This window comes from Panthera uncia, assembly GCF_023721935.1.
Source record: "Panthera uncia isolate 11264 chromosome A1 unlocalized genomic scaffold, Puncia_PCG_1.0 HiC_scaffold_16, whole genome shotgun sequence".
Lineage (NCBI taxonomy): Eukaryota > Metazoa > Chordata > Mammalia > Carnivora > Felidae > Panthera > Panthera uncia.
This window is the reverse complement of record NW_026057576.1, coordinates 96,467-103,524: the sequence shown is the minus strand read 5'-3', so window position 1 is coordinate 103,524 and position 7,058 is coordinate 96,467. Positions and strand designations below refer to the sequence as shown.

Genomic DNA, 7,058 nt, shown 5'->3' with positions numbered 1-7,058 from the left:
TGCTCTGATTGGGGCACCCCTTTGAAGTGCCCTGTTGAGGATGGGCCATATCTCTCAGGGGTTTTCCCTATCCTGACAATGCTAGGTAGGATCCAGGAAAGGAAGGCCATTGGCAGAGGATTTGGGGCAGGCAGTCACAGGCCACATCCCTGTGTTTTGCCTCCCCTCCTTACATCCTGCCTTCCTGGAAGTGAGTGAGGACACTAGGACGTCTGTATACTGTTGGCTGAAAGCTGCCTTGCAGTGCTTCTAACATCTGGGTTATAGAATGTTACCAGGTAGACATGATTTTATTAAAATACTCTGCCCTCCTATAAGCATATTTATTTCATTTCAGCTTATAGGAGCAGGTTTCCTGTTGTTTTGCTTCTGAGACAGAGAAGGCTTCTGGAAACAGGGTCTTGTTTTATATTAAACACAATGGCTGCCAGAGTTGTTGGGTCTGCCAAGTTGACCCAGCATCAGTTTGATGTCGGAAGCCACGTTTCTTGCATTTCTCAGAACACAGGCCACCCCATGGCTTAAAGTTCATCCTTACCTTGGACTCTGTGGGGATTAGGAGGGATAGAGGCTTCAAAACCTGATGTGGGTACTTCAGGAATTGGGGAGAGAGGAGATGTATGGGATGAGACACATCCTGTGCTGGATGCTGAGCACCTGGAGGACCAGCATTTTGCATTTCAGCACTTTGCATAATGAAAGAAACACAGCACTATCCAACAACTGTGAATACATGAAGCTCTTTTCTGTGGTATAGTCCTTTAAGCCTTGGTGTTCCCACAGAGACTGCCAAAGGGCTTCCTGGCTAGGGCAGTTCTAGGGAAAGAGAAGAGGATGCCTGACCTATATATGAGTTCTGTGTCAATACTGGGGCTTACAGCTTGATCCCAGACCACTTTCTTTATATCTAATTTTCAGCTGAAGTAAGGCAAGGTTATTAAAATTTATGAATTGCTCTAGAGTCTAGAGCCACCAGAGCTTCTCAGAACTGCCACTTATCATGTGAAAACTTGTCTAGTAAAAGCAGGCCTCTCATGGAAAAACCTTACTCCTCAGTGACCCAGATTCACAGCCCACCTGCCTGGGAAAGGAGCTTATGTTACAGTTGGCAAGGCTATTTCCTATAAGGTGAACACCAATCAGCCACCCACTCCGTCTAGAGTCAGAGGAGGAGTTGTGGGGTGTGAAGTGGCAGCCCTCCACTGCTCTATCCCCAGGACATCAGCCAGGTGGGATGAATGTTGGGACCTGGTGACAAGATGAAGGCGATCTTTGACCTCCAAGTTCTTCATGCAAGAACTTAACAGGCATTGGTGACAGATGAGAAGAGATTGCTGATGTTTCAACTGTTGACATCATCTTGGATCTCTTGCAGACTACTGTCATTTATGTCTTATGTGCATTCTTTTAAAAAAAATTTTTTTAACGTTTATTTATTATTGATAGAGAGACACAGATTGTGAGCAGGGGAGGGGTAGAGAGAGGGGGAAACATAGAATCCAAAGTAGGCTCCAGGCTCTGAGCTGTCAGCACAGAGTCCGACGCGGGGCTTGAACTCACAAACTGCGAGATTGTGACCTGGGCTGAAGTTGGTTGCTTAACCAACTAAGCCACCCAGGCTCATTCTGGATTTGCATCACTGAGATATCTCCCTCAGGATCAGCAATGTCTGTTAGAGGTTGGAGCTGTCCTCTTCACTATGGAGCTGCCTGTCCCAGGACAGGTAGAGGATGGGGTTTGATACACACTACACCTCACTGCCTTTTTGGAGGGCCCTGTGTTCTGAGCATGGTGCACATTGAGCAATGGAAGGACATTCAGGTTTAGGACAGCAGAATGCCCCAACATTCTTAACAGATTTCCTGGGGCCATATCCTCCATCCTAGGTCTGCTTAAGGACAAAATAAATAAATAAATAAATAAAGCTCTCCAAAATAAATACATTTCATTTAAATTTACCCAGCATAGAGAGAGGGAAGGAGGAGCAGAAATAGACTGAAGTCAGAGGGGCAACCCAGACCAGACGGTATACAGCCTTGCAGTCCCTTGAAGTTGAGACCTGAGATTAGCTTATTTGGCCATAGAATTACAAGGGAATTTCTTTTTGATTTCCTTCATGCCTTCCATCTAGGGCTTCAGTTCTGGAAGCAGAGAACAGGCATCCCCTTTGGGTTCCACAGTGTGTGAGACTAAAGGGCGTGAATAAATGGCCAAGGTCTTCAGAGTTCCAGAGTTGTGACAGCTGATGACAAGCTCAGAGTCATAAATCCATGGCCTGGAACAGATTTTAAAGGGTGGAGAAAGCAGACTGACTTTAGAGTTAGAATGCCTGGGTTGATGCCTTGGCATTGTTGGGCACCGGCTGTGTAACACCAGGCAAATTGCTTAGCCTCTCTGAGTCCTAGATTTCCCAACAATAAAATTAAAATAGTAATACCAGCCTTCTTCAACAGGTTTCTTGACAGGATCAAATAGAATTAATGTATATGTGCTTAGATACTTTAAAGGGCTAAAGTATTCTAAAATATTGTCACTACTTTTCAAGTCCCAGGCTCCTGAAACCCAACATTTTAAAGCCTCTTTTGGACTGCCTGAACAAAAGAAAACTTTCCTGAAACTGGCATACTGAATCTGGCAGGAAGAGGCTGACAGTGGCTGGGCAAGTTTCAGCACATTTCAGTTGACACATGGGGTCTTGTATGTAGGAAGATGCTCAATGCCTGCTTTTAGACTCCACTGAGGATAGAACTGGAGGAAACAGATTAAAATTACAGGAGGGAGTATGTGGGATAAACAATTATAATACAGCATTGTCAATAAAGGTGTGAACCATAAGAGAGCTGATCCAGGAGCTTGTGGAGCTTTTCTTGTGTGTCTGTAAAAGGGAGAAAGCAATTTCCTTGGAAGTAGAAAAAGATAAATGACTACCCACTGGCCACATTTCAGCCAAGGATTCCTGAAGCAGAGGAAGATGCTTAATGAGAAACAAATGATTTAGTTGTTTGCAAGGCTTATTTTAACTCATTGTATTCAAATTTACTTTGCTTTCTTTTCAAAGGAAACTTATGGTCACCCAGTTTCATTGATTCACATCTTTAGGTCAATAAATTATTCCAAAGTTCTAGTCCAGTGATTTTCAGTCTTGGTGATGCAACAGAATCACTTAAGCAAATAGATGATAGATAGATAGACAATAGATCAATAGGTGGATAAATAGATATTTGCATGGCATCCCCAGACCTCTTGAGTCAGAATCTTCTAGAATCTGGGCTCAAGTATCAATATATTCCTAAAGCTCCACAGGTCACCCTGAAACATGGCTCAAGTTGAGGACCACAAATGCCTTTCAAATCCTTCATTCTGCAATGCCAACATTGTAATCCTTGAACTCAGTTGTTTTAGAATTGTGTACTGCATTTTTGAACTGACTTTAAATACTGTTTTGGGGGGAAAGGCATGCACTCTTTCAAAGCAAGACTTGATTCTAAACTTGATTCTATAAATTTTATCAGGGGCACCTGGGTGGCTCAGTCAGTTGGGTGTCTGACTTTGGCTCAGATCATGATCTCACAGCTCTTGAGTTCAAGTCCCATGCCGGGCTCTATGCAGACAGCTCAGACTCTGGAGCCTGCTTTGGATTCTGTGTCTCCCTCTCTCTGCCCCTTCCCCATTCATGCTCTGTCTCTCTCTGGCTCTCAAAAATGAATAAATGTTAAAAAATTTTTTTTTAATTTTATCAAAAAACCCATCTAGTTTCATGATGATTCTATATAACTGATGGATAAGGGAAGATCTTGTATTTGGAGGAAGAAAACCCTTCTGACTGTAAAGGGCTGTTATGAAGAAGTCATTTCACTCCCTCTGTGTTCCAGCCTGGGGCACATGTGGGGGTTAGGGCTGGGTGGTGAAGATATCTGTGTCTTTTGGCTTGAAATTCACTGGGTAGAAGCCAGTTTCCACTTATGTAGATGACAACCAAAGGAGATGAAAGGAATGGAGAAAGCTGAGAAGTCTAATGGGAAGAACAGAAAAAGATGCTGGAGTTTCATCTCTGACAAACTTTAAGTTAAAAGTCTCTTCAAAAAGGTCTTGGGGAAGTTGTAATTAAGGCTCCTCATACCAAGCTGTCAGGAGCTTCACCTTACTCTTCTCTGGGGTTCTATATGGACTCCCAGGAGGTTTGCATGACCAAGACAACATTGCAGGTGAATGCATACTTTTTTTACCATGCAAAAAGGACTCATTGTTAACAGTTCAAGATTGTAAGAAAAATTTTTATTGTTCCTCAGGTTTTGTATACCACTTTCCACATAATAACTAGGTAAGACTTGAAATTACTTTTTAAGGAGAATTTTTTCCTATATAAAAAGGAAACATTTTCCTGAGAGTTTGTGTTACACACATATGCTCACATTCTTGAAAGCTGACATTGTGTGGCATTCCCAAACCAAGCCTGTGAGATGATGGTAGAGCTCCAGGGTTCGTGTACTCTTGAGTGCAGGTTTTTGGTGCCCAACCTAGGGGGTGCCATTCTCATACACCCAATGGCAATACGTGTCCTACAGTTGCACACTGCCTAATACGCGCAACTGTAGGCATGTGCGGAGGTGCTGAAACTCCAGGGCAGAATAGGGGCATAGGGCTGGAATCAAGAAGGACAATGCACAGCAATCTTACCCAGACAGAGTGCTGTGTAAGAGTAAGTTCTGACCTTGCTGCTTTGAACCCTGGTCATGAAAGTCATCTATAGAAAGAGGGACATCTGGAAAGATGTCAGCATTATGGCAGTGTAAGTCATTTTTCTTTTCTTTCCCCCTTTTAAGCAACGAAGTAGATAATCACTATGAACTCAAAACCCTCAACATCTATGCCAAAGGACCTGGGAGGACTCCTGCCCACCTATGCATTGAAAAATAAACAAAGAAGACCTCAGTAAGGGTTGCAGATCCAAGGGAGTCAGGGAAACTTCCCCACCCTCACTCACCAAAGTGGGGCAGGGGTGGGGCGTGGAGAAACTGGAAGGTGCTGACCTGGGCAGATACTCACTGGTGAGACAGAATTTGTGGAGGTACAGCCTGTCTGAGGGGGAGATTCAAGCAAGATAGAGATGAGTTTGGATGCCGAGGAGAGGCAAGAACTCCAGAGCCACTCTCCTCCCCAGGATGACACTGCACAGGGCTAAGCTGTCCTTCTGTGGAGGAGGTGGAAAGCAGGGAATGAATGCCTGGGTATCCCAGTTGTGGGGGTTGCAGCTGGAGAAAACCCATTTTTATCTTCAGAAGTACCCTGATTTCTGAGGTAGGGCCCTTATGATTGGGAGAGGGAGAAAAGGAAGGAAACATCTTAAATACCAAAAGGTATTAAAGGAAGTTGGTTCCTGCTGTCTGCTTCAGAACTTCAGCAGGAAGTCCTCCACAGGAAAACTGCACTTAAGGATCTCTCCATCAAGTCCACAGGCACACCCAATGCCCTGAGTGCTAAATCCACGTCTCCCCCCATTGTTTGGCCAGCTCTCTCTGTATGCACTCCTGAGTGTGGCAGTGAAAACACGTTGGGTAATTGGATTGTTCTTAGGAAAAATGGACCACTACCTGTGGGCAAAGTAAAAACCACAAACTAGAGTTATAGTGCCACCTCTTGGAAAACAAGAGAGAGAGGTTTCCTGCAGCCAGCCTGATGAATTATAGGAAGAAGAAAAAAAACCACAAAGTTTAAGGATTTGGCCACAAAAGAGATCAAAAGAAGTGGAACACGTTTATCCATAATAAGCCTAGGAAACCCCAGAAAAGCAACACCAAGGAACAGTACCCCATGTGAATATAACCAGTAAAGATACTTCAAATGTGAAAGCAGCAATGCAGAAATACAAGGAACTTTAAAAATCTAGAAAGCAAGCCATTGCCAAAAGATACCAATAATTCTCTAACAATCAAGCCCAAAGACACTTTAATAAAGATCTAGCTAATAAAGAATTCAAAATAGTGTATTGAAGAAACTCAACAGGCTATAAGAAAACTTAGAAATACAGCTCAATGGCCCAGCCCTGCTTCAATGCTCCGCGGCTGCAGCCGGATAGTTTGCAGGTAGAAAGATGGTGTTTGTAAAGAGCGGATGGTTGCTGCGACAGAGTACTATTTTGAAGCATTGGGAGAAGAATTGGTTTGACCTGTGGTCAGATGGTTACCTGATCTATTATGATAACTAAACTTGGCAAAGTGTTGAAGACAAGGTCCACATGCCAGTGGACTTTATCAACATCTGCATGGGGCATGAGTGTCAGGATACTCAGCCTCCAGATGGGAAACCAAAAGACTGTACGCTGAAGATTGTTTGCTGAGATGGGAAAACCATGTGGCTTTGTGCAGAAAGCACAGAGTATTGTTTGGCCTGGAAATTTACACTCCAGGATTCCAGGACAAACACAGCTTATGTTGGCTCAGAAGTCCTGTATGATAAGACAGCCGTGACTTCTTCCCCTCCTCCTCACACAGCCTATGGGACACTAACCTCTGAGGCATATGGCTATGATCCATACAGTGGTGCATAGCCTCCAGGAACTCAAGCTATCTATTGTTCTTTATCCTGCCAGTACCCACATGAAGGACTTTATGGACAACAGCCTGCCAACCAAGTCATCATTTGGGAGTGGTATCGAGACAGCGACAGTGATCTGGCACTGGACATGGTGGCCAGAGCTGCCACTAGCATGGCCTTAGGCTCTCTGGTCTGGGTCTTCTAGAGTCCTTCAGATCTGGATGTGCATAGCTTCTGATACCGTGTGTGCAATAATATAATTTGCAGGGCATTTCTGTTGGTGATAAATGTTTTTAATAATAGTTTAATTGTTCTTTTGAAAATGATGACATCATAGTTCTAACTAATCCATACACGTACTGTAGAGAAGGCTTCTGACTTGTGTTTAGCTAAAACATGGACTCTCTGGGGCACTGGCTCATTCCAGGAGTTTCTTTCTAGAACTCTTGGAATACCTTATTTTGGCTACACCTGTTTAGAATGGCATTTTCTTTTCAGAGTTAGGTATAGTGCTTAAGGGATAA

The 7,058-nt window shown here is 43.7% G+C and overlaps 1 pseudogene; it reads left to right on the top strand.

Moving 5' to 3' along the window:
* Positions 1–6,099: 6,099 nt before the first annotated feature.
* On the top strand, positions 6,100–6,739 carry LOC125934174 (pleckstrin homology domain-containing family B member 2-like; annotated as a pseudogene).
* Positions 6,740–7,058: the final 319 nt, after the last annotated feature.